Raw genomic sequence first — 22,852 nt, forward strand, 5'->3', positions numbered from 1 at the left:
GGACTTCGCTCGCTGCAAGATGTGGTGGGCGAAGATGAACGCTGTTGAAGTCGCCAGCGGGCTGTCGGAGGGCAAGGAGCACCGCACACCCGAGCGATATTTCGAGGATGTTGTAGAAGGGTCTCGACTTGTAGCGGCGCAATGTTCGCCGGACATTGTATTTGAATAAATGTATTCATGTTGCCTTTGTCTTGTATTATGGGAACAGAGCCAGTTTTTGTAAAGTATTTTTATTATGCTTTGAAATGTTTCCTCGTGTGCGGCCGTGTTGTGTGTAATCTGAGGGTTGGCCAGTCGTCGGCTTCTGCCCTCACGTAGATAGTACGGAGGTGTTCGGGATGGAATCTAAACAATCTTGATCCAATTACATGGTCCTTGAAGGAGTTGTTTAGCGCAATGAACAAGGCAATCAGACTTTATGGCTTTAACGCCCTCACTTAGCCATAGGAGTTTTATAATAAAGCATGGGCGCAGCCCCTGGTTTAATCCAGAGTATTGTCAGCATATGATCGGGAAGTGCCGATCTCTCGCGTAACGCGGAAAAAATCTCCAACGATTTGTAACCCTCGAGTAGCTGACCGGCTCTCGCCATATCATGACAGTCAGTTTTCGGCTTTCTCTACTGAGGTGATTGTCTAGTCAAAGCCAGGGCACAATCGCAGTAGTTCTCCCTTTACTACCCTAGCCGATGGAGCAGAACGTAGGGTAGCAAGCACAGGAGCCGGGCAACCCAACTATTGACCAAAGACATGATTCGGAGCCAATGCATATAATGCTAAATTCGGGGTGCCGAACATATATAAGAAGTGTTCGGACTCTGCTGCCGTATTGTGGGGCGACAGGTAGCCCCTGGCGAATATTAAACGTAAAAGAGTGTCGATGCAGCAAATAAGCAAATCGAAATAAAGACGAAGTAAGAAGAAAAAACCACAGGAACTGGGCCATGAACCATTTTTATTATAACTGGATGGGTACGTCAAGGCGTATCTTGTACAGATGATGCGAGAAGTATCCGGCCATTTAACATGCCGGCATCAATAGGGTGCAGCGTGCGGCCCCTGAGAAATAAGTAAGAATACCGTCAAGAAGAATGTATAAAGGTTACCCTACACACCTGTGTTGCTTGCCTCCGTTGTATTTCAGTCCTTCTAAAGGACTTGACATCAGGCCCGCGGAAAAAGGTGCCTAAAACAAGAAGAAGAAGTAAAAGTATGTATGTACGGGATTGGTCCGGCCGAACTGTAGACCCCGGGTTATCTCGTGCCTCCGTCGATATCCATGGAATTTTGAGTGCGTAATTGTGTACGCGTGGTACGAATGCCACTACCTCATTGGGGTTGGGACGGAGGACGAATTGCTAGTCGAGCTCTTGACGAGCTGCGCTGTCCTATTGCAGTGTAGTCCGGACCCTCTTGATGGTGTCCCGGGGCTCGACAGCTGGATTATAATGCTGCTTGAGAAGGCCGCTCTGTGCTTCAGCTACTAGGGCGGCGGTCTGCTCCTCTATTCGGAGGGAGCGTTTTGTATTGCCATTGACTGTTATGACGCCGCGTGGACCGGGCATCTTGAGCTTGAGATAAGCATAGTGTGGCACTGCGTTGAATCTAGCAAACGCGGTTCATCCGAGCAGTGCGTGGTAGCCACTGCAGAAGGGGACAATATCGAAGATTAACTCTTCGCTTCAAAAGTTGTCCGGAGAACCAAAGACCACCTCCAGCGTGATTGAGCCCGTGCAGCGGGCCTCTACACCTGGTATGACTCCTTTAAAGGTAGTCTTTGTGGGTTTGATTCGTGAGGGATTAATGCCCATCTTCCGTACTTTATCCTGGTACAGCAGGTTGAGGTTGCTTCCACCATCCATCAGGACTCTTGTTAGGTGGAATTCATCAATGATTGGGTCAAGAACCAGTGCGACCGAACCTCCATGGCTGATACTGGTCGGATGATCTCGTCGATCGAAGGTGATCGGAAATGACGACCATGGGTTGAACTTTGCGGCAACTGGCTCTACCGCGTAGACGTCCCTAAGTGCTTGTTTGCGCTCCTTTCTAGGGATGTGCGTGGCGTATATCATGTTCACCATTTTGACTTGGGGGGGGGGGTTCTTCTGTCCCCCGATGTTCGTCTGCCGGGGCTCTTCATCCTCGTCCTCACTTTGTGATCCCTTTTCTTTGTTTTCGGCATTTAACTTGCCAGCCTGCTTGAAGACCCAACAATCCCTGTTGGTATGATTGGCTTGCTTATCTGGGGTGCCGTGAATTTGGCACGGACGGTCGAGTATGCGGTCCAGGCTGGAAGGTCGTTTGTTGTTTCTTTTATAGGGTTTCTTCCGTTGGCTGGACTTGGAGCCACTGAATCCGGCGTTGACTGTGGTGTCCTTGGTGTTTTCGCCATTGCTTCTGCGTTTGTGTCTATTGCGCCGGAGCTTGCCGGTGCTGTTCTTGGCTTCTGTAGGGCCTGCCTCGCTGGCTGTGTTTTTGCTACGAGCCAGCCAGCTGTCCTCGCCTGCGCAAAAGCGGGTCATGAGTGCCGTAAGGGCTGCCATTGACTTTGGCTTTTCTTGTCCGAGATGGCGTGCTAGCCATTCATCACGGATGCTGTGTTTGAAGGCTGCTAGGGCCTCGGCGTCCGGATAGTCGATGATCTGGTTCTTTTTGGTTAGGAACCTAGTCCAGAATTTTCTGGCCGATTCTCCGGGTTGTTGAACTAAGTGTCTTAGGTCATCGGCATCTGGCGGCCGGACATATGTTCCTTGGAAGTTGTCGAGGAAAGCCTCTTCCAAGTCCTCCCAGCTGTCGATTGAGTTCTCAGGCAGGCTATTTAACCAGTGCCGAGCTGGTCCTTTGAGTTTTAATGGGAGGTATTTGATGGCGTGGAGGTCGTCTCCTCGGGCCATGTGGATGTGGAGAATGAAATCCTCGATCTATACCGCAGGATCGGTTGTGCCGTCGTATGATTTGATATTGACGGGCTTGAACCCCTCGGGGAATTCATGATCCAGTACTTCATCTATGAAGCAGAGCGGGTGTGCGACACCTCTATATCGGGCCGCATCGTGGCAGAGCTTTGAAGGACTCTGTCTGCGGCATTCGGCTCGAGCGTGGTTAGGTTTGTCACGTCCGAATAAGTAGCCGTCGTCGTGCCTCGAGGCACGTCCTCGTGATCAGTAGATCGATCTTGTGTGTCTTGCTCTACTATCCAGGGTCTGTCAGATGTCGTACGTATGACTCCGAACTCTTCCGTCCTTATTTTGATGGGGTGGTGGGCGGTCTGCTGTTCGGCCTAAGTTGCCGCTTTATCTCGACCGTGAGGTGGCCGTTCCGCTGCCCTGTCCCGACCATGTGGTGGTCGATCCGCATTACGCGAGGGAGATATATGCTTCGGCGCCTCCTCATCAAATTGAGGTAGCAATCTGTGTTTCGGGTAGCTCTTGGCTGGGCGATTGAGGCCGTATTCCTCGGCTGTCAGGACATCAGTCCATCTGTCGATGAGCAGGTCTTGTTCAGCTTGAAGCTGCTGTTGTTTCTTTTTCAGGCTCCTTGCAGTGGCTATGAGCTGAAGCTTGAAGCGCTCCTGCTCGAGAGGGTCATCAGGCACGATGAAGTCTTCGTTGCCAAGGTTTGTCTCCTCCTCGGAGGGCGGACGGTAACTATCATCCTCCGGGTCATCTTCTATGGCCTGTTCGTCAGGGTTGTCTTGCCTGCTGTTGTGTTCCTGTTCGGATGTAGCCCCGGCGGGGTCTTCACTATTTTTGGCGTTGCCCGGAGTACTATTTTCTCCGGTGCCAGTGTTGCCGTCCTTTGAGCAGCGGGGCTTGGGGCGGTGTTTGGGCTGCCGGCGCTTGGACTGTGTCTCGGAGGTTTTGTTCGCATCCGGCTCTTCTTTGTCGTCGCCAGATCCTTTAGGTGTATCAACCATGTACACGTCGTATGAGGAGGTGGCCGTCCAACGTCCAGTAAATGGCGGGTCTTGGCCTTGCTCCTTGTCGGCATCGTCGTCCATACAGTCGATGTCTTCGGAGCCATAGTCGAGCACGTCGGTTAAATCATCGACGGTGGCTATGAAGTGGGTGGCGGGTGGGAAGCGAAATTCCTCATCATCCGTCTCTAGCTCGAACCGGACATAGTTCGGCTATGAGTCCTTTTCCAAGGACAATTTCTTTAAAGATTTTAGCATGTCTCCCAAAGGCGAGTGCTGGACCACGTTAGCGGCGCTGAATTCGAAGATCGATAACCGATCTAGTTCGGTGTCCGCGGGTGTACACAGTCCGAAACTTATAGCCGGAGACGAGTCCGAAGTTCCGTTAAAGTGAATATCGCAGGGCGTAGAGTCCATGTGCGGCTCCAACGCCGCGGACTCTGAGGCCTCGGATGGCTCGATCTGCTTTGGCTCTAAGGTCGTTGCAGCTGCAGGAACCATCTCCTGGGTGTGATCCGATGACAGATTTAAGTCACGTTCATCGGGATAAGGGGGAGCTATCGCCGCGGGCTCAAGTCCCTCGAAGATCAAGTCTCCACGGATATCTGCGGCGTAGTTTAAGCTTCCGAATCCGACCTGATGGCCAGGGGCGTAGCTGTCGATCTACTCCAGATGGCCAAGCGAGTTGGCCCGCAGTACGAAGCCGCCAAATACAAGGATATGTCCGGGGAGGAAGATTCCTCCTCGGGCAGTGTCGTTATTGACGATTAAGGGGGGCCATCGAACCTTTTGTCGACGACACAGTGGAACTCTCAATGAAAGCACCAATGTCGGTGTCAAAACCGGCGGGTCTCGGGTAGGGGGTCCCGAACTGTGCGTCTAGGATCGATGGTAACAGGAGGCAGGGGACACGATGTTTACCCAGGTTCGGGCCCTCTCTATGGAGGTAATACCTACTTCCTTCTTGATCGATCTTGATGAATATGAGTATTACAAGAGTTGATCTACCACAAGATCGTAATGACTAAACCCTAGAACTCTAGCCTATGCATATGGTAATGAGTATATGTGGTGTCCTTTCCGGACTATCCCCTTCGGTTTATATAGACACCGAGGGGATCTAGGGTTTACATGGAGTCGGTTACATAAGAAGGAATCTTCGGTCGCCAAGCTTGCCTTCCATGCTAAGTAGAGTCCAATCCGGACACGGTGCAGTCTTCGGTCTTCATGTCTTCACAGCTCATCAGTCCAGCCCATGGATAACAGGCCGGACGCCCGAGGACCCCTTAGTCCAGGACTCCCTCAGGTACGCCTTGAACTCTTCGGTCCAGCACCCCTCCTGAGGCTCGAGCTCAAGGAGTAGGCGTGCTCCCGAGGTCGGGCCGCAAGCGGGGGCTCCCGAGAGGGGTGCCGGTGGGAGCTCCTCCTGAGGCGGTTTTGGTTCCGCGGTAGGAGGGGCCGCTGATGGTTTGAAGAGCAGCTCCTCGAAGACGCTAGGCTCCTAGGGCAAGTGAGGGAGTCCCGGATTAGGGGGTCCTTAGATGGTCGGGCTATGCGACATGGGCCGGACTGGTGGGCCATGAAGATAGAAGATAGAAGGCCTTCCCCCGTGTCCGGGTGTGACTCTCCTTAGCGTGGATGGCAAGCTTGGCGTTGGGATGTGAAGATTCCTTTCTCTGTAAACCGACTCTGTACAACCCTAGGCTCCTCCAGTAACTATATAAACTGGAGGGTTTAGTCCACAGGGGCAATCGTAATCATATAGGCTAGATATCTAGGGTTTAGCCATTACGATCTCGAGGTAGATCAATCTTGTAACCCCTATACTCATCAAAGTCAATCAAGTAGGAAGTAGGGTATTACCTCCATCAAGAGGGCCTGAACCTGGGTAAACAACACGTCTCCTGCCTCCTGTTACCTTCAATCCTCAGACGCATAGTTCGGAATCCCCCACCTGAGATCGGCCGGTTTTGACACCGACATTGGTGCTTTCATTGGGAGTTCCTTTGTGTTGTCAATAGAAGGATCGATGGCTCGCCTTGTCGTCAATGACGAAATCACCTCTAGAAGGGCCCTAGCTCCTAGGAAGATCCTCCAGCTCGGCAGTTTCACTATGGGTGCCCGCACGGGCATTAAGCACAAGGCGGTCTCTCAGATCACCAAAAACCATCTCCGCATCGTCCCCGAAAATGTCGATAGGATGGATCCGACAGATATCTCGTCTTTAAATGAACTGCTAGATCGCACCGCCGCCCTAGGGGTCGCGACAGACTATGATCTGAGTGGGCTTAAACCTAATTAGAGGGAAATCAGATCCCCACCTGTCACCCACATGGTGAAAATTGTGGAAGAGCAAGTTGAGGATACATCTCCTCCTATGCTAAGAACAAACTATGTTCGGATCTCCGAGCCCTGCGATCCGGATACCCATCTTCGGGAAGAGATCTTTCATCCTCCGAACATAGAGCCGGGTGTTGAGCCTAAAAGTATGGCACCACGGCTCAGAGCAACTGGTTTACCCTGCATTGCCAGCCCAGAGATCAAGTCTTCTGGCAATACACAACAACATGGTACAGAAACAACCGCTTTATTGATGCTAGCGGATTACATAAGTCTGATATTACATCGAGATACGAGGCCAAGCGGCACACTCGGTGCGGCTGAATAGTATGTACATTATTTAATGAACATGACGAGGGCCTCTATTCACACGAGCGGCAGCGGAAGAACGACGAAATGGGAACTCCATAGCACATGAACACCGATGTGGACACGGCCTAGACGTGAGATGCGCTCCGATGCGAACCGACTTGCCTGAAAGCTGGCATGACACGCCAGGTTAGTACATTGAATGTACTTGCAAGCTCACAACAAACATAAGCACGATGACAAACAATATCATGACAATTAATCAGGTTAATGCCATACAAGAAATACTAGTAATGTGGTGAAATCAACATGTGCACCGAGTCTCGCGGACTCGCTTACCAAACGAGTTACCTCGTAACCAAACGGTGACCATACCTGGGTCACAACTGAAACCAATCACTCATGATGCAACTCATGAGTTCATGAATCATCACGAAACCAGTGCCAACAACAATTATTTAGGGTGCAAGATTAAAGATAAAAGTTTATCCATGGTGTGACTTACTTCCGAGCTGTGCCCATAACCGAGGACGCGTCTATCGATAGATTAAATACACTCTGCAGAGGTAGCGCACTTTACCCACACCACGGAACCCATGGCCTCGCACTCCCATTCGGGTGGACCAACGACGTTCCGACGAAACCCTCTCCTTGTCATGACACTCTCCCAGCCACTCCGACCAACTCCCTCTCAGGGCTAGGTCTTGGGTGGCCCCGTGCCTACCAAAGGCACCAACGGCCACCGTCGTGGCAAAAATGGTCCCAAACGGGGACAAGGTACCATAAAAACAAAACGAGCACACAAGGTTATGTCTGCTTATAGGGCCAGGGTATGCATGCCCATAACCTTCCCTCGCGGGAGGTGATACATCTCCGTCGTATCTACTTTTCCAAACACTTTTGCCCTTGTTTTGGACTCTAACTTGCATGATTTGAATGCAACTAACCCGGACTGACGCTGTCTTTAGCAGAATTGCCATGGTATTATTTATGTGCAGAAACAAAAGTTCTCGGAATGACCTGAAACTCCGCGGAGCGTCTTTTTGGAAATAATAAAAAATACTGGCAAAAGATCAACACCAGGGGCCCACACCCTAGCCACGAGGGTGGGGGGCGCGCCCCTACCTCGTGCCCCCTGGAGCTCCTCCGACCTCAACTCCAACTCTATATATTCACTTTCGGGGAGAAAAAATAGAGGAGAAGGATTCATCGCGTTTTACGATACGGAGCCGCCGCTAAGCCCAAAAACCTCTTGGGAGGGCTGATCCGGAGTCCGTTCGGGGCTCCAGAGAGGGGAATCCATCGCCATCGTCATCATCAACCATCCTCCATCACCAATTTCATGATGCTCACCGCCGTGCGTGAGTAATTCCATCATAGGCTTGCTAGACGGTGATGGGCTGGATGAGATTTATCATGTAATCGAGTTAGTTTTGTTAGGGTTTGATCCCTAGTATCCACTATGTTCTGAGATTGATGTTGCTATGACTTTGCTATGCTTAATGCTTGTCACTAGGGCCCGAGTGCCATGATTTCAGATCTGAACCTATTATGTTTTCATGAATATATGCGAGTTCTCGATCCTATATTGCAAGCCTATAGTCACCTACTATGTGTTATGATCCGGCAACCCCGAAGTGACAATAATCGGGACCACTCCCGGTGATGACCGTAGTTTGAGGAGTTCATGTATTCACTATGTGTTAATGCTTTGGTCTGGTACTCTATTAAAAGGAGGCCTTAATATCCCTTAGTTTCCGCTAGGACCCCGCTGCCACGGGAGGGTAGGACAAAAGATGTCATGCAAGTTCTTTCCCATAAGCACGTATGACTATATTCGGAATACATGCCTACATTACATTGATGAATTGGAGCTAGTTCTGTGTCACCCTAGGTTATGACTGTTACACGATGAACCGCATCCAGCATAATTCTCTATCACCGATCCTACGAGCTTTCCATATATTGTTCTTTGCTTATTTACTTTTTCGTTGCTATTGTTACACTACAAAATACCAAAAACATTACTTTTGTTATGATTACCTTTTGCTACCGTTACCACTACTATCATATTACTTTGCTACTAAATACTTTGCAGCCGATATTAAGTTTCCAGGTGTGGTTGAATTGACAACTTAGCTGCTAATACTTGAGAATATTCTTCGGCTCCCCTTGTGTCGAATCAATAAATTTGGGTTGAATACTCTACCCTCAAAAACTGTTGCGATCCCCTATACTTGTGGGTTATCAAGACTATTTTCTGGCGTCGTTGCCGGGGAGCATAGCTCTATTCTTTGAGTCACTTGGGATTTATATCTGCTTATCATTATGAAGAACTTGAAAGATCCAAGAACCAAGATTTATCCCTCAACTACGAGGGGAGGTAAGGAACTGCCATCTAGCTCTGCACTTGATTCACCTTCTGTTTTGAGTAAGCTTGCGACACCTAAACATGCTTCTGCTATTCATTCTGATATGTCGCATGTTATTGATGATGCCATTTTTGCTATGCATGATACTTATGATGAAACTACTTCTATGCTTGATACTACTATGCCACTTGGTGAATTTCTTGATGAACAACTTGCTAGGGTTAGAGAGAATGAAATTATTGAAACTGATAATATTGATGAAAGTGATGATGAATACTCTCCCCCTAATAAATATGAATTGCCTGTTGTTCCTGAGGGTTATGTTATGGATGAAGAAGCTACTAGAGCTATTTTAGCTTGCAATGATAGATATGATCTAAAGAGGTTATTAGCTAAATGGAAGCAGCAGTCCCTTAATGCTAGAATGAAACCTGACCCTGCTTTTGCTGCTTCACCTATCTATGTCACTGATAAGGATTATGAATTCTCTGTTGATCCTGATATAATTACTTTGGTTGAATCTGATCCTTTTTATGGCTTTGGATCTGAAACTGTTGTGGCACATCTTACTAAATTAAATGATATAGCCATCCTGTTCACTAACGATGAGAGAACTCGCTACTTTTATATCCTCAAAATATTTCCGTTCTCATTAAATGGTGATGCTAAGATATGGTTTAATTCTCTTGATCCTGGTTGTGTGTGTAGTCCCAGGATATGATTTATTACTTCGCTGCTAAATATTTCCCTGCTCATAAGAAACAAGCTGCCTTAAGGGATATATATAATTTTGTGCAAATTGAAGAAGAGAGTCTCCCACAAGCTTGGGGGAGGCTTCTCCAATTACTTAATGCTTTGCCTGATCATCCTCTTAAGAAAAATGAAATACTTGATATCTTTTATAATGGACTAACCGATGCTTCCAGAGATTACCTGGATAGTTGTGCTGGTTCTGTTTTCAGGGAAAGAACACCGGATGAAGCTGAAATTCTATTAAACAATATGTTGACAAATGAAAATAGTTGGATACTTCCTGAGCCAACTCCTGAGCCTATTCCTAAACCAACTCCGAAGAAAACAGGTGTTCTATTTCTCAGTCCTGAAGATATGCAAGAGGCAAAGAAATCCATGAAAGAAAAGGGTATTAAAGCTGAAGATGTTAAGAATTTACCTCCTATTGAAGAAATACATGGTCTTAATTTACCGCCTGTCGAAGAAATGCATAATTTTAATTCATCTCCTATTGAAGAAATACATGGTCTTGATAACCCGACACAGGTAGTAAAGGTAAATTCTCTCTATAGATATGATAAAGTTGAAATCCCATTTACTAAGTTTGCTAGCCCATGCTTAAATGAGTTTGATAAATTTATGGTTAAGCAAGAAGACTTCAATGCTTATTTTGGTAGAGAATTAAAGCGCAGTGCTGATATGCTTGAACACTTGGGTGATTATATGGCTAATGTCAAAGGTGAACTTAAACTTATTAGTAAACATGCTTCTATGGTTACCACTCAAGTAGAACAAGTACTTAAAGCTCAAAATGATTTGCTCAATGAATTGAATAGTAAGAATAATGATTTTGCTGTTAGAGTGGCTACTAGAACTGGTAAAATGACTCAGGAACCTTTGTATCCTGAAGGCCACCCTAAGAGAATTGAGCAAGATTCTCAGAGAAATAATATAGATGCACCTAGTCCTTCTAAAAGGAAGAAAAAGAAGAATGATAGGACTTTGCATGCTTCTAGTGAACCTATTGCTGAAACACCTGAGAATCCAAATGATATTTCTATTTCTCATGCTGAAACACAATCTGGTAATGAACATGAAACTAGTGATAATGTTAATGATAATGTTCATGTTGATGCTCAACCTAGCAATGATAATGATATATAAATTGAACCTGTTGTTGATCTTGATAACCCACAATCAAAGAATCAACGTTATGATAAGAGAGACTTTATTGCTAGGAAACATGGTAAAGAAAGAGAACCATGGGTTCAGAAATCCATGCCTTTTCCCCCCAAACCATCCAAGAAAAAGGATGATGAGGATTTTGAGCGCTTTGTTGAAATGATTAGACCTATCTTTTTGCGTATGCGTTTGACTGATATGCTTAAAACGAATCCTTATGCTAAGTACATGAAAGATATTGTTACTAATAAAAGAAAGATACCAAAAGTTGTAATTTCCACCATGCTTGCTAATTACAATTTTAAAGGTGGAATACCAAAGAAACATGGAGATCCAGGAGTACCCACTATACCATGCTCCATTAAAAGAAACTATGTTAAAACTGCTTTATGTGATCTTGGAGCCGGTGTTAGTGTTATGCATGTCTCTTTATATCGTAGACTTGATTTGAATAAGTTGACACCTACTGAAATATCTTTGCAAATGGCTGATAAATCAACTGCTATACCTGTCGGTATTTGTGAGGATGTGCCTGTTGTGGTTGCAAATGTTACTATTTTAACGGACTTTGTTATTCTTGATATTCCCGAGGACGATAGTATGTCTATTATTCTTGGAAGACCCTTTTTGAATACTGCAGGGGCTGTTATTGATTGCAACAAAGGCAATGTCACTTTTCATCTTAATGGTAATGAGCACACGATACACTTTCCGAGGAAACAACCTCAAGTCCACAGTATCAATTCTATTGGAAAAATTCCATCGATTATTTTTGGAGGTTTTGAATTTCCTCTTCCTACTGTCAAGAAGAAATATGATATTTTTATTGTTGGGGATGTGCATATCCCCGTTGAGGTAACCTAGTGTTATTTGAAAATTCTCCGGTTCCATGTTATTCGGAATGAGTTTGTTAACAAGACTTGATCAACCTTGTTAATGGATTCCTTTTGATGATCATGAGATGGATGAATTTAGAAAACACAACTCTCTGTACCCTCCTTATACTTTTTGTTATTTATATTAAATAAAATAAAAATAGTATTTTCTGTCTGTTATCTGAATTATCCGTGCAATATAAAAATACCCCGAAAATAAAAGTTCTCCAAATGCCCTGAAATTTAAATATGATTTTTCTGGAATATTTGAGAATATTTGGCACTGAGAACACAGCAGGGGGGCATCCACCTGGCCACAAGGGTGGAGGGCGCGCCCCCTGCCTCGTGGGCCCACGGTGGCCCTCCTCCACTTATTCCTGCACCCACACACTCCTTCTTCCTCCCACAAACACCATTATCCAGCTCAAGCACAAGTTCTAGCTCATTTTACTGCGATTTTCGATCTCCTTTCTCAAAGCACCTCTCACAAAACTGCTCTGGGGGATTGTTCCTTGGTATGTGACTCCTCCATTGGTCCAATTAGTTTTTGTTCTAGTGCTTTATTCATTGCATATTTTTGCTGCTTAGGTGACCCTGTTCTTGAGCTTGCATGTCAAATTTATATGGTTCCAAGTAGTTTTGATGCATGATATAGGCTCTAGGCACTTGTAGGAGTAGTTGCTATCAATTTTGTTGAGTTTGGTTCACTTTTATTTTGAAGTTACTAAAAATTTCAGAATTTTTCAGAAAATAATGAAGAGATTTTTTAGGGGCTCATCGAGCCGAAGCTTGAAGGAAAAGCAAAAGGAAGAAGCAAAGAAGCCCAAATATAATCTGCCTCGCATCGCGGAGGTTCGGCCGTGTGAATGGCCTTGTGATGATTTCTTGAGAGCAGCCGGGATTTATGATGATTTCTATGAATTGGCCGAGAATGCAGGACTCACCGCCTTCCTCCACAACCAGCGCGAACAGTATCTCTTACTCACCAATATCTTTGTGCAAAACTTTCATTTCCATGCTAGGAGCTCACCACCTATGGTGGAGTTTTATTTATATGATGAGCATAAGGAGATGTCACTTCATGATTTTTGTCGGGTTTGTTTGATCCCTTTCGAGGGCATCATAGAAGAACCACATTGCGGCGATGTGGATGGGTTTATTGACACCATCACTATAGGGGAAACGAGGAAGGTTTCCGATGCACGAACTACTAGCATACACTTTCCTGTTCTATGTTACTTTGCTATATTTGCTAGTAGATGCTTGATTGGGTGCGAAAACTGTGGAAACCTGAGTGCCCCTGATATTGTTATTTTGTGCCATGCCTTATTTCATGATGATACATTCAACATGGGTGCTATTATTGCAAAGCGGTTAAATCTTAACCGTACTAAGGGCCCCGTCTTTGGAGGCATCTTCGCCTCGCGCCTAGCTGCACATTTTAACATGCCTATTAGGCATTATGAGAAGGAAGAAAAATTGCTGCCTCTTGTTTATTTAGATTATAAGAGTATGGTAGCACATGATTTTATTATTAAGAATAGGGGAAATGAGCTCAAATATAAATTGTTCTTTGATAAACATCATCCTGAGACTATTACCCTGCCTGCTCCTTCCTTGTTTGATTTATCTGCAGGCAAGTACCTTGTTCCGTTGGAGGCTATTCACGCCTACCGGAACCCTACATCAGCCACAGAGCCAGAGTCGGAACCACAAGTTGATCCTCCACGACAGTCTAATTACCAGTGGGATCCGGAGATGATTGCCAACCAGTGGCAATCAGAGTCTTCTTCTTCGCAGTATGACCCCAACTATTACTATGGATATCCGCCAGGCCAACCATGGCCATCGACCAACTTAGGCCAAAAGCCTAAGCTTGGGGGAGTACGTATTTCTCACCGACATTACATTTATGTTCACACACTCATTGCTAGATGTCGGTGCTCATACTTTTTCGTTGTATCATCCATACTAGTTTATTTTCTCTTTTTATGCTTTCTTCTTGTGTGTTTGATAAACCTTAAGAAAAACCAAAAAACTTAGCTGTAGCTTTTAATTAGTTTACCTTCCATGCTTGTAGTAGTAATTAAAAAGAAAACCCAAAAAGATTTCCTGTTCTTCTTTTGCTTGTTGGGAGCTTACCCGTGTAAATAGTTTTATTTCTTTTCTTTTCTTTGGGGGTCGATAGGAGAAGACCGTAACTAAATTGTTGAAGTGGCTCTTATATGCATTATTGTTGATCTGACAAAAGAGCCCATATTGCCTTGTCTTCTCCTGTTTATTGAATGCTTGCAGATTCCAGCTTAGTCCAACACATGTGCACTATTATTATTATCCACATCGTTCGGTCGTGCAAGTGAAAGGCAATTATGACGATATATGATGGACTGACTGAGATGAGAAAAGCTGGTATGAACTCGACCTATTTTTTTGTAAATATGATTAGTTCCTCTTTCCTAATTCAGCCTATTATGAATAAACATGTTTGCAATGACAACTAGAGACCATAGTTTCTTGTGCCATGCTTAATTAGCTAGGAGCTTATAATGGTTTACCTTGCGTGCCAACATGCTATTAAAATGGTTGTGATGTGGTATGATAGGGTGGTATCCTCTTTTGAACGATTCGAGTGGCTTGACTTGGCACATGTTCACGCAGGTAGTTGAAACAAAATCAACATAGCCTCTATGATATTTATGTTCATGGTGCATTATATCCTACTCATGCTTGCATTCGGTGTTGATTAATTTTAATGCATGTTCATGACTGTTGTCGCTCTCTAGCTGGTCGTTTCCCAGCCTTTTTCTAGCCTTCACCTGTACTAAGTGGGAATACTGCTTGTGCATCCAATCCCATAAACCCCAAAGTTATGCCATATGAGTCCACCATACCTACCTATATACGGTATCTAGCTGCCGTTCCAAGTAAATTTGCATGTGCCAAACTCTAAACCTTCAAATAAATATCCTGTTTTGTATGCTCGAATAGCTCATGTATCAACTAGGGCTGTCCGTATCTTCCATGTTAAGCGGGTTATTCTCAAGAGGAGTGGACTCCGCTCATCACTCACCAGAAAATGGCTGGTCACCGGGATGCCCAGTCCCATGCTTTATGCAAACCAAATCAAAATAATTGCAAACAAAACTCCCCCTGGGACTCTTGTTAGTTGGAGGCACTCGTTGTTTCGAGCAAGCCATGGATTGATGCTTGTTGGTGGAGGGGGAGTATAAACTTTACCATTTTGTTTGGGAACCGCCTATAATGTGTGTAGCATGGAAGATATCGCCATTTCTTGGTTGTTATGTTGACAATGAAAGTATACCGCTCAAAATATTATTCACCTCTATTTCAAAACCGAGCTCTGGCACCTCTACAAATCCCTGCTCCCTCTGCGAAGGGCCTATCTATTTAATTTTATGTTGAGTCATCATCCTCTTATTAAAAAGCACTAGTTGGAGAGCACCACTGTCATTTGCATTCATTACTGTTAGTTTACATTGAGTATGACTTGACTGGATCTCTTTTACCATGAATTACAATGTCTAGTCAGTCCTTGATCTTTAAAGGTGCTCTGCATTTATGTTTTGCGGTCTCAGAAAGGGCTAGTGAGATACCATCCTATTATATCATATTATGATTGTTTTGAGAAAGTGTTGTCATCCGAGATTTATTATTATTGCTCGCTAGTTGATTATGCCATTGATATGAGTAAACGTGAGACCTAAGCGTTATTGTGAATATGGTTAGTTTATAATCTTTGCTGAAAACTTGAATGCTGGCTTTACATATTTACAACAACAAGAGCAAACCGAGTTTGTAAAAGTTTTTCTTTATCACATTTAATTTTATCAACTGAATTGCTTGAGGACAAGCAAAGGTTTAAGCTTGAGGGAGTTGATACGTCTCCATCGTATCTACTTTTCCAAACACTTTTGCCCTTGTTTTGGACTCTAACTTGCATGATTTGAATGGAACTAACCCGGACTAACACTGTTTTCAGCAGAATTGCCATGGTGTTATTTACGTGCAAAAACAAAAGTTCTCGGAATGACCTGAAACTCTATGGAGTGTCTTTTTGGAAATAATAAAAAATACTGGCAAAAGATCAAGACCAGGGGCCCACACCCTAGCCACGAGGGTGGGGGCGCGCCTGCCCCCCTGGGCGCGCCCCCTACCTCATGGGCCCCTTGGAGCTCCTTCGACCTCAACTCCAACTCTATATATTCACTTTCAGGGAGAAAAAATAGAGGAGAAGGATTCATCGCGTTTTACGATACGGAGCCGCCACCAAGCCCTAAAACCTCTCGGGAGGGCTGATCTGGAGTCCGTTCGGGGCTCCGAAGAGGGGAATCCGTCGCCATCGTCATCATCAACCATTCTCCATCACCAATTTCATGATGCTCACCGCCGTGCGTGAGTAATTCCATCGTAGGCTTGCTGGACGGTGATGGGTTGGATGAGATTTATCATGTAATTGAGTTAGTTTTGTTAGGGTTTGATCCCTAGTATCCACTATGTTCTGAGACTGATGTTGCTATGGCTTTGCTATGCTTAATGCTTGTCACTAGGGCCCGAGTGCCATGATTTCAGATCTGAACCTATTATGTTTTCATGAATATATGTGAGTTCTTGATCCTATCTTGCAAGTCTATAGTCACCTATGTGTTATGATCCGGCAACCCCAAAGTGACAATAATCGGGACCACTCCCGGTGATGACCGTAGTTTGAGGAGTTGAAGTACTCACTATGTGTTAATGCTTTGGTCTGGTAGTCTATTAAAAGGAGGCCTTAATATCCCTTAGTTTCCGCTAGGACCCCGCCGCCATGGGAGGGTAGGACAAAAGATGTCATGCAAGTTCTTTTCCATAAGCACGTATGACTATATTCGGAATACATGCCTACATTACATTGATGAATTGGAGCTAGTTTTGTGCCACCCTAGGTTATGACTGTTACGTGATGAACCGCATCCGGCATAATTCTCTATCACCGATCCATTGCCTATGAGCTTTCCATATATTGTTCTTCGCTTATTTACTTTTCCGTTGCTATTATTACAATCACTACAAAATACCAAAAACATTACTTTTGTTATGATTACCTTTTGCTACCGTTACCATTACTATCATATTACTTTGCTACTAAATACTTTGCAGCCGATATTAAGTTTCCAGGTGTGGTTGAATTGACAACTCAGCTGCTAATACTTGAGAATATTCTTTGGCCCCCCTTGTGTTGAATCAATAAATTTGGGTTGAATACTCTACCCTCGAAAACTATTGCGATCCCCTATACTTGTGGGTTATCAGGAGGCACCGGTGAGAGGCACAACAAAGGACTGAATCAAGACCCCCCATAAGGTAAATGTGGTCGCACTAAGTAAAACCCGATTCAGTGGCACCATGATGGGATCAACATCATATTCAAGTTGGACTTAATCAGATTTAATTTTGCAATAAAAACTTTATATAAAAACCCATACTATGCCATGGTCATACAACTAATCGACATGCAAAGCTAGCAATTCATAGATACGGATCAACATAATTATCTTGCACTACTCAGGATAAAAAAACTTTACTGGTTCTACCTCATTTTTAATATCATGCAATATTTTGATTAACTCATAATTCATATCAATATATCACTTAATAAAAGAACCATCATTATTTATCATAGCAATATAACTAAAGCAAAAATTTATCCTACTTGACCAATCTAGTCCATGCATTCAACCAGAGAGTTAAACAAGCATTTGCAAGCATGATAAAGTAACTAGCACTCAACACAATTTATTTAACAAATTTTAAATGCAAATAAGAACTAATATTAAAGTAGAAAATCATAGATATTGAGATAACACCATCCAAATGCTGGTGTGGCTTGCCATAGTACAGAGGAGGATCACACTCCTCCTGGTTGGCTTCAAGACAAGTCTCTCCTTCTGAAAATATTTCAAAACCACAAAAACAAATATCAAAAACCTCTCTGAATAGCACCAGAAATTCTAGAAAACAAGGAAAAATCCACATTTTGGTGTGCTTCTAGAGTTTTCTGAAATAAAGACAATGCAAAAAGAATCAACTCATTTGGACTTATAGGCTAGCAGTTGTGGCTCGTCAAAGTTTTAGTCAAAATCTGATTAAATTTGAATAATTCAGAAAATCCTGGGGGTGACGTCGAAGGCGTAAAAGGGAGTACGCCTTCACTCATACCACTTCGGGTGCGAGTGGTGAGGCTGACGCTGGGCCCCGCCCGTCAGGAGAGAGAGTGAGAGAGAGATCAAAGAACGACAGTGCTTCGCCGGAGCTTACGCTGACGAGGAGTGGGTTTGGGGCTAAACCAGATGGATAGAAACGAAGAGGGGTTCACGACACACCTGCCCATACCCGTGGCTTGCCGTGGGATGGCCGAAGCTGCTCGCAGTCAAGCTCACAAGCGACGGTGGCGGACGGGACTTGCCGGAGAGGAAGAAGGCGACGACGAGAGGCGGCTCCGAGGGCTCAACAGTGTCTAGGCGGCACCAGAGGACCCCTAATGTCACGCCCAAGAGGTTGGTCGAGCCGAGGGGCACTGGAGCGAGGTGGCTGGGCTGCAGAGATTGCTGGAGTATTCTGGTCGGGGTCAATGGCCAGAGGCCTGCCCGACCGGGCTACGGTGTTCCTATGTGGTCGTGGCGGTGGTGAGGAGTGGTGTGCGGCTTGGAAGAGGAGAGGGGCTCTATATATAGCCAGAGCGAGAGGGGGCAACGTGGCACTGCCGGAGTGCTTTGGAAGCCGGCAAACAACGATGAAAGGCGCGCCAGTGCGAGGGGGCAAGGTTTCAGTGTCAAGGCGGAGGCTGTCCATGCTCGCGGACGAGCACAAGGAGCAGTGGAGAAGAAGACAAGGGCATGAGCGCACTATGGCGTTTGGCCGTGACGTGCCCGTACTCGCTGCGGCGTCTCCAGCGTCGGCGAGCGCCAGGGAGGGGTCATGGATGATGGGTCGAGGCTGGTGGCACGGTGCGGCAGTCGTCGACGAGCTCTGGCTCGAGCACGCGCTGAACAGAAGCGTTGGCGCTACCCAGAGCGCGTCGAACGCGTGCCAAACACCGTGTACTCATGCGGTCACCGCCCTAGCATGGTCAAAACGGCACCCACACGCGGCCAAACCATGTCCGGGCTAAAGTCCACACAGTGTTTAGTCTAGAGGAGCTGAGGACACATCACCAGGCCGAGCAGATTTGACGCAACCAACTTGGCAAGTTTCTGACCAGGAACTTGGTCGCCAAGTTTGGCTAGCTTCTATATGGCCATTAGGGCTTATCTCCCGGGGTTAAGGGTTTCTTAGGAGGGTAATTAGGCTCAAGAAAACTTAGGGCCAAAGGATGAAGGAAAATGTACTTGTTGTACAAACTGAAATTTTGGGCCAGAAGAGAAATTATTTTCTATAGCAAAAATATTACAAAAATTCATGCAATATTTTTGCTTGGGAAGGTGTGCCAAGGTCCAAAGAATATTCAGGAATTATTTCAGATTTTTGGGATCAATAAAAATGAGGGTTGCTTTGGAGAACTAGTTTTTGAAAAGAGTTTCAGAGAGGAAAATGAATATTTTTCTTTTATGAAAAATATTCATTTGATTATTTTGGGGGTTTATCAGAGAAATAAGGTTGAATGAGAATTATATAGGTCACTTGGGTGAAAGTCAAGGGCATGCCCAAGTGACAAGTCCATTTGAATTGATTCCAAAAATCCAAGTAAAGGCAAAGGCAAAAACCAAGTCCGGAAAAAGAGAGAAGGCAAAATCCAGGCTGTCACAAACCTCCCTCGCTTAGGATGAATCTCGTCCTCGAGATTTGGTTGCTTGGGAAAACTATTCTGGGTATGCACTCCTTAAAAATTCCTCAGTTTTCCAGGTTGCTTCCTCCTCGGTGTGATGTTCCCACTGAACCTTGTAAAACCTTATTTCTTTGCTGCGAGTGACTCTATCTGTCTCATCCAATATTCTGATTGGCTTTCCCTCATATGTCAAATCCTTAGCCAATTCCATCTCTGCCATATCAGTCCTTTTATCCGGTGGCGAGATGCATCTCCTTAGCTTCAAGATATGAAACACATTGTGTACTTCTAATAGTTCGGATGGCAATTCCAACTGATAGGCAACTGTTCTGACTCTGGCCATGACTGAAACGAACCGATGTATCTGGGTGCCAATTTTCCACGGGTCTGAAACCTCTTGACTCCTTTCATAGGGGTGACTTGGAGATATACGTGTTCTCCGGGTTCGAAGCTGATCTAGTGGTGTTTGGCGTCATAATAACTCTTCTGCCGTGATTTGGCCAGCCGCAGTCTGTCTCGGATTTCCTTGACTTGCTTCTCGGCTTCGAGCATTAAATCAGTCCTAAAAATATGGCTGTCTCCGGTTTGAGACTAGTTTAGTGGAGTGCAGCATTTACGACCATACAAAGCTTCACAGGGTTAACTCTTTAAGCTGGTCTGGAAACTGTTGTTTTAGGAAAACTCGGCGTAGGGCAGACAGTCTTCCCACTTGGGTCCTTGGGCCAATGCACATGCCCTGAGCATATCTTCGAGTATTTGGTTTACTCTCTCAGTCTGTCCATCTGTCTTGGGATGATAAGCCGTGCTGTACCTCAGAGCAGTCCCCAAGTCTTGATGTAGTCGAGACCAAAATGCTGAAGTGAAGAGAGATCCTCTGTCTGAAGTGATAGTCTTGGGTACTCCATGCAGACTGACGATTCAGGACACATACAATTGTGCAAGCTGATCGACACGGTAGGTGGTCCGGATGGGAAGGAAATGTGACGGTAAATATCTGGCACTTCTTTCCAATCAGATAGTGTCTCCAAATCTTCAAAGCGTGCACCACCGCGGCCAATTCCAAATCACGAGTGGGGTAATTTCCTTCGTGTGGCCGTAGTTTTCTGGATGCATAAGCCACAACCTTGCCATCTTGCATGAGTACACATCCAAGACCTTTTCTGGAGGCGTCACAGTAGACATCAAAACTGTGATAGATGTTTGGAACAGTTAATACTGGTGCTGACGTCAGCCTGATTTTTAGCTCATTAAAACTCCGTTCGCAGTCCACAGTCCATTCAAACTTCTTATCCTTCTTTAGGAGCTCGGTCATTGGCTTGACAATCTTGGAGAATCCTTCAATAAAGCGACAATAATATCTGGCTAGTCCAAGGAAACTCTGGATTTCTGAGACTGTCATGGGTGCGGACCAATCAAGTACATCTTTCACCTTGCTTGGATCCACGGATATTCCTTCTGCTGTGAGGACATGCCCGAGAAATACAACTTGCTGGAGCCAAAACTCACATTTGCTGAACTTGGCATAAAGCTGATGGTTGTGAAGCCTTTGCAAAACTGCTCGGAGGTGGTCCTTGTGTTCGTCTTTGCTTTTTGAGTAAATGAGGATGTCATCAATGAACCACCACAAATTTGTCCAAGAAATCCATAAACACCTTGTTCATCATATGCATGAAGAAGGCCGGGGCGTTGGTGAGGCCGAAGGACATAACAGTATATTCATAAAGACCGTATCGAGTGGTGAACGTGGTCTTGGGAATATCCTCCTTCTTTATTTTGAGCTGATGATATCCGGTCCTCAAATCAATTTTGGAGAATACCTTGGCCCCACTGAGTTGATCAAAAAAATTGTCAATCCTTGGTAGTGGATACTTGTTTTTGATGGTGACATTATTCATCTGTTGGTAGTCTATGCACATTCGTAGACTGCCATCCTTTTTGTCCACGAATATCGCTAGTGATCCCCATGGTGAAGAGCTTGGGCGGATGTATCCTTTCTGCAGCATCTCGTCCAGCTGTTTATTTAATTCCACCAATTCTGAGGAAGGTATCCGATAGTATTTCTTGTGTATCGGTGCGGTTCTAGGCACCAAGTCAATTGCAAACTCCAGTTCTTTGTCTGGCGGCATGCCTGGTAATTCTTTAGGAAATACATCTGGATACTCACTGACCACTGGGATTAGTTCCACCTCTTCTGCCACGACGGTGAAAATCATATCCTTCTTGGGTATGCTTTTGCGGGCATAAAAACTCATGGTGCGACCTTCCATATTTGTCATGGTGACTTCTCTGGTCGCACAGTTGATGCATACTTGGTATTGGGTCAACCAATTCATGCCCTGAATAATATCCAATTTGCTAGAATCGATGATTATCAGAGATGTTGGAAACTTGACGCCCTTGATGTCAATTTCCAAATTGCGGCAGACCAGATGGCCTCTAAGCAGGGATCCCGGGGATTGTACCAGCATGTGTTTTCCCAAAATCGAGCAAGGAAATTTGTTTTGGGCAGCAAAACTCCGTGAAATAAAAGAGTGGGAAGCCCCAGAGTCAAATAAAATTACGGCGGGTATGTTATTAACAAGGAACATACCAATGACGACTTCCCGGTTCTCTTGGGCTTCGTCTGCGGAGATATGATGGATTTGCCCTTGGATGGTACTTGGGGCGGAATACGGCCGCATGTAGTTGACTTGCGAATGGAATGGAGCTGTGTTTTTGTTGTTCTTGGGGCACTATCTGGCGTAATGTCTTGTTTGCCCAGAGCTGAAATAGGAATTGTTGCACTGACAATCTTCGCGCACCGGGCTGGTCATGATATTCTTGACTTGGGTGGTGGTCCTGTTGACATTTAGCTGCCAATTGGGTTTGTACTCAACCTGAGTCTGTTGCCAAGTACGAGCCTTCTACACTGGCTGCATATCCTTTTTCGGCTCGAATTTGCGCTTGTTGTCATTAATAGCTGGCTTGTTGTCGTGTAGGAGCTTGTGTCCCCTTTCTGTGATGAGGGCCTTGTTCACCAGAGTTAGGAAGTCCGAAAAATCAAACATGCTGAGCGTGCACCGGAGATGCTGATTCAGTCCTCCAAGAAATCTGTCGACCTTCCGTTCTTCTGTGGCCACATCGTAGAGAGAATAGTGGGTCAAATGGTTGAATTTATTCAGGTACTCGCTGATTGTCATGCTGCCTTGAGTGAGGGCGAGGAATTCGCGCTGCTTGATTTTTATAATCCCGGTGGGAATATGATACTTGCGGAAATGATCCTTGAATTTAGTCCAAGTAATTTCCTCGTCCGCGGGCCATAT

The 22,852-nt window shown here is 45.3% G+C and overlaps 1 pseudogene; it reads right to left on the bottom strand.

The window, feature by feature from the left end:
• Window positions 1-976: 976 nt before the first annotated feature.
• LOC147990912 (uncharacterized) lies at window positions 977-21,826 on the bottom strand (annotated as a pseudogene).
• Window positions 21,827-22,852: the final 1,026 nt, after the last annotated feature.

The sequence above is a fragment of the Triticum urartu genome, chromosome 1A (assembly GCF_056163025.1).
Source record: "Triticum urartu cultivar PI428250 chromosome 1A, HENAU_Tu73, whole genome shotgun sequence".
Taxonomy (NCBI): domain Eukaryota; kingdom Viridiplantae; phylum Streptophyta; class Magnoliopsida; order Poales; family Poaceae; genus Triticum; species Triticum urartu.